General features: G+C 39.7%; 2 non-coding genes across 2 annotated transcripts; both read right to left on the reverse strand.

The window, feature by feature from the left end:
* Window positions 1-265: 265 nt before the first annotated feature.
* On the reverse strand, window positions 266-337 carry trnaq-uug. Its single transcript has one exon. It is a non-coding gene; the product is annotated as a tRNA-Gln (tRNA).
* Window positions 338-916: 579 nt separating this feature from the next.
* trnaq-uug lies at window positions 917-988 on the reverse strand. The gene has a single exon. It is a non-coding gene; the product is annotated as a tRNA-Gln (tRNA).
* Between the last annotated feature and the right edge of the window lie 11,890 nt (window positions 989-12,878).

The raw sequence follows: 12,878 nt of genomic DNA on the forward strand, positions 1-12,878 counted from the left end.
ATTAAAAGTAAAGTTAGGCTTTGCTGTCGGCTTCCCAACTCATTTTAAAAAAAGACGAGAAAAAGAGAGGGAGCAGTTGTGGTCAAGCGAGCTAGAGAGTGAACAGTGGTAGCGAGAAAGCTGGTGAATCAGATCAATAAGGTGTTATTTTGATTGTTTCACAATGGTTACGTTCTAGGGCACAAATCAACACACTCACAAACCTCCGCTCAACCCTGCACCAATGGATTTGGTCTGAATGTGGTCTTAGGCTTAGGAAGCGAGAAGGTTCCACCGAGACTTGAACTCGGATCACTGGATTCAAAGTCCAGAGTGCTGACCATTACACCATGGAACCTGCCCTTATTTCTGATTCCTTTATTCACAACTTTACCCCATCATGAGAGTGGTATGCTCTCATCTGATTCTTGGAAAGAATGTAAATATATGTATTTCCCAAATTAAGATGATGCAGCTGGGTTTGAAATGTTTAGAAATATCACGTTGCCTTTCAAGACTTATTCACAAATATTTCAGATCATTTAGAGGTGTGAGGTATGGTTAAAATAAGTAACGGTTAAATTGGAGTAAAAGGTGATGGTTTTAATCAATGCTGTACAATATGCACTTTTTCTGGCAGTAGAAGTAATCAGGTTTTTACATAGAAATAGAACAAACTGATATTGTTTGTCACAAGCCCCACCCAGCACTCTGACAAAAATCACTGTAAAATTGTTCATGATTTCTGCATCTTTACAGTAATGATGAAAGAATCTGGTCTTTCCCATGGCATTCAAAGCAACTCCCACTTGTTTACCTAAACTCAGTTTAACTTTAGATACATACAATATGAACACTGTTCATGTAGCATTACCTTTACTCCAGCGTCAAATTTGCTAACAGTTACAACATGACTTCATTAGACTTAAAGGTCAGAAGGTTCCACCGAGATTTGAACTCGGATCACTGGATTCAAAGTCCAGAGTGCTAACCATTACACTATGGAACCTGCATCTCTGGCTCTTTATGAGAGTGGTCTGACCGTCTTGTCTGCCTTTTTGAGAGAAAGTGAATAAGCATATTTCCCAAATTGTCAAACTATTCCTCTAAGGATGATGCAGCTGGGTTTTGAAATGGTTAGAATATATTACAAGATTTATTCGCAAATACCCCTTTTCTATTGGTTCAGTGTAGCACACTATAGTGGTGCAGCGTTCACATGTATTTCTATTGCAGCCTCAAAACAGGAAGTAGCCACACTGACCAACAATATTTAAGTCCTGCAATCAAAACTTTATTTTTTGAATAAATCATTGTGGTGCAAACTGTTTCTATCTCTATACTGCTCAAACATTTCTAATAACATCCTGTCTGGACAACAATTTTGCCTCATTATTTTAAAGCTGCATCAGTTGATTTTGTTAAGCCACCAGGGGGATAAAAGAATTCTACAATAAGCTGACAGACACAAAAGCTCACGTTATCACCTCTTCAAGTTTCACGGCTAGCATGTTGCCAATTACCTTGCGAGGCAGCTGGATTTGCGAGATCACGACATCACAAAATCACAGGAGAATCCATCTCGTCAGGCTTCAAGTTATGCGCTTGTGTCCGAACCAATCAGCGTTGCAAATCCAGCTGCTTGGCAAGGTAAGACGGTGATAGACAGATGGTTCATCCAATCACCTGCCAAGTATTTTTTTGAAAGTGCTGGCCTTTTCCAAACCGTTCCCATGGACGACCTCTCAGATGGTTCTGTGTAACAAACCATCTGGTATCAGGTTATGTTACCAAAGGAGGATTTATGCATTTTAGTACTGGGCCTGAGTGTGATTTTTTGGAATTTAGCCATATTTTTGAGAAAGCATGAGTCTTTAAAGGTTCCAATGAGAATTGAACTCAGATCACTGAACTCAAAGTCTAGAGTGCTAACAATTACACCATGAAAACTACGCCTGTTTCCTCTTCATTCACACCTCACCTTCATGAGAATAGTATGAGTTCATGCAATTCTTGGAGAGAAAGTGAATAATGGCTGGAATGGACAGGTAGTGTACAATTTGCATGTAGAGTATAATTTGTTGGCTGGGATTGAAATAAAACAACCAAAAGAGGCTGAAAAGCTCAGACAAGTTGCAGAGTTAGAGACGATTCTGTGTCGGGTTCGTCATTACAAGCAACCCGTTTCATATAACACCGAGTCATTAAAAATATAAAAATTACTAGAGCTTGATTTCAGCTGCTGCTGTTGTGCTGCTGACATGCTGCTTTCACTGTTTTGTAGTCAAGTTGTAAAACTTTCACAGCAGCGTTAACTTTTTTTAGTTTTTTTTTTACCTTGGCTCTGTTAGTGGACTGCCTGTTACTACATGATCTCCAGCCTTGATAAGAAGAACAGAAACAGACTCACAGTGCAGGTTTGTCACATGGGGAAGCATTGTGGACAGGAATAACTGCTGACAGAAAGACACGTAGCACACGAAAAGCACACAAGATACTCAGACATGCACACGCACACACACTAAAGCTGCCTTTGACACAGACGTGTGATCCACATGCACAAAAATAAACCAAATCAAAGCTTATGGAACCTCGGAGAAATGTGTCCTTGAATGAATATAATAAACACACACACACACACACACACACACACACACACACACACAACGCTTCTCCTCTCTTGGAGGCGTCAGAAATATCACTGTCCTCCTACTGTCTACTGCCTATTTCTGTATTTAACACTCAGCAGTGTAACAAAACTTGGGTTTGTGTGTTTAACTTAATACTCAACTGTCATGGGTGTCTGGGGATCGCTGCCAGCTGCTGCTTTGTGCCAATGTTTTGAACTGTGCATTTAAAATTCATGATAAAAAATTCCAAATATTATTCTTCCTGTGGGCGTAACATCAACATCTAGATTATGTGTGATAAAAATCCTCTTTGGAAACCCACATCTAACAAAATTCTTATGTGGGTTGTTTTTACTAAATGAAGTGTTCCGCAGGTGTCTGTGAATGCAGCTGCGTCTCCAACTGTCGCCTGTATGAGTGTTAAACCAGTAAAATGTTAGAGCTTTGTTAACTGGAGCATATTATCTGAAGGTTCCTTGAAAAAATACATTGTCCAGTCTGTTCTGAGTGTCCTGTGTCTTACAGGACAGTTTTTCCTGGTTACTGTGGAGCAGGGTCCTTACCAGATTGTATTTCTCACTCATTCCCCTGAGTCTACATGTTGGACAGTTTAACAGAGTTCCGTTGTGTGTGTGTGTGTGTGTTTCTCTTTTGTTACATAACATCATGTCACGGCTGCTTGGCAGAACACACACGTGATCTCATTGCTAAATCCCGACTATGCTCTTTCTGTCTGACTGTACATTGCACATGCAGCCTACTTGTGTGGTCAGTGTGTGTGCAAGCATGTGTGTGATGTATTAATTCTGTGTGCATGCACATGCAGAAATTGCAAAATTGCTTCAATGTGTGTACTGTATATTGGTGTTTTACATGCATTTCCCCAAGGTATGTGTTTGTCCATGTGGTTGGTTGTAAGTTTGATGCCCACAGTTTTATTTTGCTTTAAGTTTGTTCAAACTAGAGATGTTCTGCCATATTTACTGTGGATCAGACAAAATTTCAGTTACCTTTTACCACCACATGGGGCGACAAAGTAAAGGAAAATATTTCAGCTTTAAACTTGTTCTTTATATTCTCAGGAACTACAGGACAGTGTGGCTTTCTGAGATGATTACACAATGAAAAGCCTCAGTTATAGAGTCTCTGGTTTAAAACTTTGTCCCTAGACACCCCATACACTCGCTCTGACCTCAACCATAAAACCAAAGCAAAACAATTGTTTTGTTTCAGTCAGATGATCAATTACTGCTCTACACAAGGTGGTAGTTGTCTAAGACCCCCCAATGCGTTTTGGGTGATTGGATTACAATCAGATAGTGCTTGACCACATGAAAGTGTAAATGTACCCAAGATGCACTGTGGACGGACGGTGATCTGATCAGCCAAACCATCTCTGGAGGTGGTCATTGTGACCACAATGAACACAAGTGTAAATGCAATTGTGTTGTCAATCCATACGCAAAAACTATGTGGGAAATATGTAATCATGCTGTTCCAAACCAGCAAGGTAGCAGCCATTAGCCAGTTAGTGAGCCAAGACTATTCAAGATGCTAGTGGATGGAGTCAAGGTGGCTTCTTCCCCTGCTTCAAAAACAAGCAAAGTCCATACAATAGTGCAGCTTTACGGATGGCTACCATCTTTTTTTTTGTTTTATTTTTTTGTTCTTTTGGACCTGCGCAAACGAGAGGAGGATGAGATGTTCGGTTGTTTGAGCTGGACAGAGCAATCGCATCTCAATTGCATCTCAATCGCATCTCAATCGGATCTCACTGTGGACACTGGAGACAGATATTAATACCAGGTGTAAATGTCATCAGATTAAATCATATCTAGATACTATCTGGAAACAAGACACATTTTAATGTAAGGTGTAAAGGGACTATAAAAGTGTGTTTTCTGTTGGCTGGAGGGTTAATAAGCCTGAAGTGTCATTGCCATGAGTATATTTAATTGAAATACAAAAAAACCCCTAATAAATCTGATATTTCAGTAGGATCTTCAGATTGGAAATAAAGATGGATTAAAGGAAATAGAAATAGTTTCATTTTAAACGGAGCAGAGACACCCTCTGCAAACTAAATCTGAGCAAAATTTGAAGGTTTTGTATATAACAAAACAACCAGGTGGTTTCAATATAAATGTGAATTACAGCGTTAAACTGAAGACAGAGAAAAAGTGTTGTATTAGTGAGGGCGTTTAAATATATTTATCTATTTCAAAATGACAAAGCAACTGTGTTATTGCTGCCGCCGACCGCTACCCTATGTGTATAACCCTTTGTAGGGTTCCTTTTGTGCCTGTCAAGTAGTCTGTATGGTCCAAGGTTTTGGATACTCCTTCCACTTCCTCGTTGGCATTTTCGGCGATCTTGATTGGAGTGGCACCAGGTCCAGCGCGCCAGTCCAGACGATGTGATTGGGGACTGAAACTACAAATATTTGGCCAGTTTGTCAGTCGGGGCGGCTGGGATTCTCTGAACAGCTCACCACTGTGCCACTCATTGATGTTATTTAAGATTGTTAGATATCCATTGTTCTTGAAACCAGTAAGAGGTACTCATTAACTACCTGGGGACTGGGCCAGGTATAGTTTTTTGTTGATTACTGATAACACACACTGAGAATTTCCTTTGGTAAACACACTAGGAGCGTGGGTGCTCTTTTGACTGTTTTTGTGGTTTTTGGTTGAGTAAGAATTAGATGGTGAGGTTTTATTTTCGTTTTGGTTTCTTTTAGATAAAGTTAGTTGTAGCTTGTATTTAAAGAGTCCTCTTTTCGTTATATTTGTTTATTTGATTTGAACAGCACCCACAGGCCCATTTTCCTTTGTAGTTCGCCTCTTGTGTTTTTGTATTTAATAATGATCTAAGTTCCTTGTAAATAAATAACTTTATTTTACCAGCTACATCTGGTTTTATGTTGCTTCCCCTTCCTCTAGCAAGCTGGGCCCTAACAAACTGGAAATCACAGGCAGGAATGGGCCTAACTATCACTGAATGTTTTTCTCCATTATCCCTGTGAGCATCAAAGGGTCCACCAACTCTGTCTACTGGCAACCTTGGGACACAGCTGCACTTTGATAAAAACAGAATTACACATACTGTATGTATCACATGTGAGACCAGAAAGCAAACGTGAAAACAGGACAGGATGGTTTTAGGGGCAGAGGTCTGTCAAGCCCAGGTTTAGGCTACAAAAAAAAAAAAAGCCAGTATGAAAACTCCCTAAATTATTGCTGTACTCAACATATGTCAGGTGTGCCAGGAAGATACAGTATGTTCATACTGCCTGCAGCCTGAAGGTTGAGCAACATATCATCCACTTATCTTTTCATTATAAATCACTTCACAAAGACAGCTGGCAGTTACAAGTTGTGGTTTTACATTTAAATTGTTTGGCATGAAAAGAGTTCATGAAGCCCTGATGTAAATTACCTGGGCATTTGTATATCATCATCAACAGCCTGCTATTTCCAGTATCTCTTAAATCACATGTTGGAAACCCCACAGTAGCCAGCAAAACAAGGTATACAGTCAAACTGGCAGAACATGGAAATAGTGAGTGAAATTCGGCCTTGCAGTGGCCAAACACATTTTTTCATTTTTTTTCTATCCAGTTTTCTTTTGCCTTTTATTACCCAGCGAGGTTTCAGCCAACCAAGATTTCTGTCCCTGAGGCCTGAAAGCTCCAGCTGTAAATCAGACAGCAGCAGCAAAGCAAACCTCAGGAACCACAAGGCTGCACACTGTTTGTCATCAACAGTTCTTTACTGACTTTACTGAAACAATCACATGAAACACACCCATCAGAATCACAGAATACATTATTTTATCCGTAACAATACAATAGCTCACCTACGATAACCGAAGAAGCTATTGACAAGCTATTGACAACCTGTGACCATGACACTTTTAAAAATGTCACAGGTTGTCATCTGTCATTTGGATTGATTGGCAAACTTCAAGAGCCTGTCAGAGAGCAGATGCCAGAGACTGTGATGGACAAGGAATGATAACCCAAATGACAATCAATCTAGTAGACGTTGAGATAAGATAAAACTTTGACTTGCTGGTGAAAAGTCAGGGGCTCGCCAAAGGATCATTAGGATTCATCCTCTGGGCATCATGAACATCTGTACAATATTCCATGACAAGTTATACAACAGTTGTTGGGATGTAGTAAAAAAAAGGGGGTTATCCACGCATCTTCCTGCAATGTGCATCTGAATCAGGTGCTTCTCAGACCAGAGAGAAAAGACTGAAGAACACTGATTGGTTTGCAGTCTTTAATATAGCAAACAGACTAACATGGGTAGAAGGTGGAAGGTGTAATTGCTAGAGCCAATGTCCAGGTACCACAGCCAAAGACAAGAATACACATACATATATTTGAGTTGGCTGCAAGTAGGCTGCAAATCTCTGTTGTTGAGATGTTTCAGTCTGGACCAAAGTGCTGGACCAACTGACCAACAGGCCGATAGAGCCATTCCTGGTCTCCTCTACTAATTAACCGAGTGGGCCTAACTGGATAATAAACATTCAGAGTCCAAGTTTGCTTTCCTATGTGATGATGCCACTAAACAATTTTTTGTTTAGAATCAAAACACATGGTTTTTGCAGACGTACCCTAAAAATGCTTTATGTTTTGGACATTGTGATCCTGCAGTAATGCTGTTTATGTGGTAGTAGCTTGCCGGGAGCCAGAACTCTTCTGTTAATCACCACCCAGCTGATGATAACTACCCAGCGCATACAGCACAAACAGAGTGCAGACATACATCCACATTTCCAACTTATTTGTTTGTAATTTGACTATGATGCAAAGCCAAGAATTGAAATTATTATGCAAAAACAAACCAGTGCCCTTTGTCCTCTCCAACAAGTGACCCATTGTAGAAGTTGAAAATAACAGCCCAGAGGGATCTGTTATACAAGAGCGCAGGACAGACGGCCAGAAAATACCAAGATGCCACAATCATTTTATGATGCCAAGGCAGATCTGGCTGCTGAGCTGAAGAGCAGAGACCCAGGCACTGCTGTGTGTGTGTGTTTATGTGTGTGAACTGGAGGTGCCACTTTGTCTTAAAGTTTAAATGAAAATAATACAAAATAAAGCAATGTTTGTTCTGAGTATTTTGGCCATTATGTAATCCAGATTCTTTATTATGATGTCTCTTAAATGTGTGTGTGTTCCTCTGTGTTTTCTGCACAATTCTCATTCCTGGTCCCACGCTACAAACACTGAAATTAACCACTGACCAAAACCTTGTTTAAGTTATTGCCAAAACCGAACTGTTAGCTAACTTTTTCATGTAACAAACACATGAAAACAGGGTGAGTAATTTGTGGTTCTGTCTCATAATATTTCCAAGGAATGAGGAATATTTTATATTGTATAATTTTATGAGAAATAAAATCCTTATATGGATTGTGTGCCCACAACATGTAATCTGAGTTCTGGCTCTTTTTTACGACATTATATGAGACTTATCCAGAACCAAAGAGAGCCTTTTGTGGTGACATTCATACCTGGGAGCTGCCCAGTGTGACCACAGTCCTCTCGAGCAGGAGACTGAGCAGTTCCACTGGACCAGAAATGAGTTATATGTCTTCAATTCAGTTGTAGCTGTTGATGGGAAGAAAGAAAATTGTCTGTACCATTTCCCACACAGATTTCCCCCACAGGCCTCAGGATTCAAACCAACAACCTTCTGGTCAGACACCAGCTTCTCCAAGCTCTTTAGCTTCTGCCACCGCTGTTTCTCTTCTCTGTTATTTTGCAGTAATGAAGGCTTCAGAGGCTAATGAGTCTGAATTCCTCTAAAATTGACTACTGGCGCAGTCAGCAGGATGCAGAGGACATGGCAGTTCATTTTTATATTGTTTACTCCTCAAAGTTTCACCTATCAAATGCAGCTTTTTGTAGTTTATATTTGTTTGACTATCACTACCCACGTGGTAAAAAATATGAAACAACATTTCTTCCTTACAGTCATTTTAACAAAGAGTTTTTTTAAAAGTTGACCTGTGAGTTTCATATTGATAACTCCCACTTACTCATACTGGAAAGAGCCTGGCACAGGCCGGCACATGCTGGCACAACCACAGTCTTCACTACCCTGATACCAGACATTCCTTTACTTTTGCAAACCCAAGGTTACCGTGAAAGCATTGCCATTTTGTAGCACATCAAATATCGCCAAGAAAGCATTTTTAATCAGACCGTCTGCAGGTTTTCATGTGACTGAGAATCTAAGTCTTTCTGTTTTACATGTGCCTCCATAACGTGACTTTATATGGCCATGTGTATGTGTGTATGTGTGTGTGTGTTTATTTTGATGTAATCAGTGAGATGTTCTCTCATTCAGCTGAAGGGCAGCAGTGATTCATGGGAGACCAAATGTTCTAAAAATGCCTCGGTCGTGCCCTGAACTTGTGTGTGTATATGTATGTGTACTGCCGAACTTATGATGCATGTGTATGTTCTATATGAGACATCATGTTTTTCATCACTGTGAAACCACACAAACTATTTAATAGAGCACTAATTTTATGCTTAGCTTATGTTTTTTTCCCATACGCTTTTCTCTGGTGTTTGTTTCTTTAATAATTATTTATACCTGATAATGACCATTTTTGTCACCACATTATTAGTTTGGCATTTCCTTCTTGTTGGTTGTTTTTTTTGGAAACAGGAAAGCAAAGCTGATATTTAAAAATATTTTAAATCATGTGTACTTCCATGTTTGCTTGCTAGCAGAGTTCTTTTTCACTGCAGCACTGTTTGTTGGTACGTTACTTCTACTACAAGTGTCAAAACAAAGTAGTGTCTAAACATAATTAATCAAGGAGACAGTGTTTTGAACCATGGAGAAATTAATGGTAACCAGTGATTAGAAAAATATAGTGAGAAACTCTACAGCATGATTTTGAAACTATGAAAATAGCTGCATAAATTAAACACGAGTTGTAAATAAGGAGATACTACTTGCAAAAACAGTGGTATGGTCCTTTATGGGATTGCTAAGCATTCACAGGACTCGTACCTCATCTTATTAACTCCAGTCTAATGGGATGATTCAAAGGTTTACCTTGATGAGATTTGTGTAGGCTCATTAGAGCAAATGATTACACCTGTGAATAATCAGGACTTTAGTCAGTGACTCTACGGAGAGGTGATGAGAGCTGCGGAGCTTAGAGCCCGATCCCTGTTCAAGGGGCGTGGTGCTTGGTGCATGTTACGGGCTCATTTCCAGCTAAGCTCACCGTGCTCTTAGTTCTGGGTTGTGGGTGCCGTCTGCAAACCTTTTACGACTGCTAGTGGAAAAGATCGTTTCAGTGTTGTACAGTGAGGTTCCTGAGAGTGGCTACGGCCTAGTTAGCAAGGATTGGGAGTTTGGCTGCTCCTCAGTGAGAAAGTGCCTTCATCCTTCTGTGCAACAGAGCTTCACAGCGTTTGAGCAACGGTCCCCCGACAAACTCATGTTGCATGAACAAAATATTCAGATAAGAGCCCAGGGGAAGGTCGTAACTCCTGGGTAAGTTATGCGTTTTTATATGGCTCAGTTCCTCTGTAATCATTCGTCTCTATGTCAGTGTCAATTTTAAATGTTGGTCCAAAGTTTTTATTACAGCAGCTTGAGGCAACATAGAGTCACAAGTTGGAAACGATGCTGTGTTAAGATCATATTGTGCTATAAGCAGGCAAATGTTCATGTCAGCCTTCTAGTTGTAATTACAAATAGGAAATAAGAATTTCTGACGGTTACAATGTCTTAGTGATAAAACATCACTGTAGAAGTGTCAATAAACTGTTGCCAAAATGGCTACAAAGCTGCCATCACAGGAAGTTCCATGTACATAAAATCTCAAATTAACACAACTTCAATTAAAGAGTAGCTATAAAGCCTACACATTTAGTTTAAATCTGGTTTATCTTGTTAACAAACCATTTAAAAAAACAAAAACAAAAAAACGACAACCAAAAAAAACCAAACATGTGATTTAAACTACACTTGCATGTATCTGGTGTGACTATAGGGGCAGTTAATATGTTTTCTGGAGTAAGAGGTTCCTGCTACATGCAGTATGGTGCAGGTTATGCTTGAATTAAAAGTGGAACAGAATGTACAGCATTACATCAGTGTCCTGTAATGATCGTAAAGGTGGTTTATATAAGATAAAGCCTGTGTAGAACTACATCAGATGAGGCCTCATCAACTCACCTCTACCGGGGGTCTCTTGAGTTACATCACAAACACCTGGGTCCTTTCCATGTGTATATTGTTTCAGTCACCTGTGCCCGTGGACAGGATGTATGGTGAGGTCATAGAGACAGGCAGAGTGTGAGGGATCAGAAATAAAAAAAAAAGAAGCTCACGTGGAAGGAAGTGCTGGCACACGTGGACATGCATGAATGCAAAAACAGAGACAGACACTCCTGGGCTGGAGATGTATTGCAGTTACATCACTAATGTCTTAGTGACCTCGCCCGGCGTTGTCATAAAGGATCATCAGAGAATTAGCTGTACGCAAAACATGTCCAGACCAGGGAACGAAAGTCAGTTGTGGAATAAAAAGAAAAAAAATCACTGAATGATTCATTGATGTTATCTCTTGTACTTTATTCATTATTTGTTGCTCTGAAGAGATTTTGCTTTGCATTCAAGATTATATCATATTTGTCAATGCTGGCATTTCAGATTGTTTTCAAACTGAAAACTGAATTCTCTTCATTTTTTGTGTAATTAAATAAACCAGTTTAGATAAACTCTGATTAAATGAAATACAATAAACCTCTGAAAAATGTTCCAATGTTCCGTTTTTCAGAAGAGGATAAAACCATTGTGGAAGAAGCATCTAAATCTGTCGGTTGAAAGCTGGTATTTCTAGAAGACAAGCTGTCAGCCTCTGTGGTGCGCTACTGACTGGAGCTTATAGCCTATAAACATTGGTCTGTGTCTGAAATTGCTTCCTATTTACTAGCCTATAGAGGAAATTGTGTCCATAGCATTTACACTACTGTCAGCTAACAATCCCATAATGCAATGCACTGCATTTTACAGATGCCCGCAGTACTGTTGTGCGACTCTACAGTTGACAGTGAGGACATAAAATGATGATAATTTGTTGTCTGAAATCTCAACTTACTACTCACTATTGAGTAAACTACTGAGTCTCTGTTATGTAGGGAGTAGTGAATGAGCAAGCAAGGAAGTGATTTTTGGACTCAGCCATGGAAGTTTTCCCTTTTTTATATAGCTAACAATCATTTGTTATTTAACTCTTACATACTGCTCATGTCAAAACTGACCTATTTTGACATTTGAAAGCAAGAAAAACACACTAAATCACATTCTTTAAGCATGAAATTTCATGACTTTTCCCGAAGTGGCCCAGAATATACAAAAATGGAAATATTTCAAAATTATTTATTTTGTGCAGCTGAATATTTGTACATAGAAGTTGTTCTGGGTCAAAGTTGACCCATATTTATTCAAAGGAATTTTGAAACAGTGAAACTTTAGACTGGCATGTCTGTGTATTTCTGTCCTTGGAACAATGAGGACAGAGTTCAAGGGGGACCTTGACACTGTCATGAGAACTGCCTGTGTTCCCACCATATTGCTACATTTGCCAGGTTTCCACCAAGGTGGGCATCTGCAGACCTTTGAGATGCTATGAGGGAATCTTGAAACAGTGAGTAAAGAGTAACACTGTGCATAGGCATCATCATCATATATGGTGTTCGTACAATACAGACATAGGATCACGAGATGCCTTGACACTGTCACAGCATTTGCACCTGCAAACAAGCCTATATAAAGTAACAAATCAGACCCATCAATTTCCAGGCAATCAACATGGTGGTTGCCCAACATAGTCCTCTCTTTAGTGGAGAGCAGCTTTCATAGGACTATAAAAAGTACCTGAGCCTCTATTTCACTGATTTGGTGGAGTGGAAGGAGTGATTTGGTGGATCTGTTATTCCAAGATGAAAACAGAGACAGTGAATTGAAGAGAAAGTATTAGAAGAGGATGACAACATGGAGGAAATGGAAGAAAGGCCCTTGATTGTGACTTACCTCATGCAAAGACAATGCCACCTTCCCCACATGCTAACCACAGCAGCCTCAGCAGCACAATGGTCTGAATCTTGTCCTGATCAATCTGCAGTCCCACAGTTTTTTTTGCAAGGTTTGAAATTTACAAGCCGGTTTGTTCTGTTGTTTTATGACTAACATACTCAATGCAATGCAATCAATG

Source organism: Thunnus maccoyii, chromosome 3 (assembly GCF_910596095.1).
Source record: "Thunnus maccoyii chromosome 3, fThuMac1.1, whole genome shotgun sequence".
Taxonomy (NCBI): domain Eukaryota; kingdom Metazoa; phylum Chordata; class Actinopteri; order Scombriformes; family Scombridae; genus Thunnus; species Thunnus maccoyii.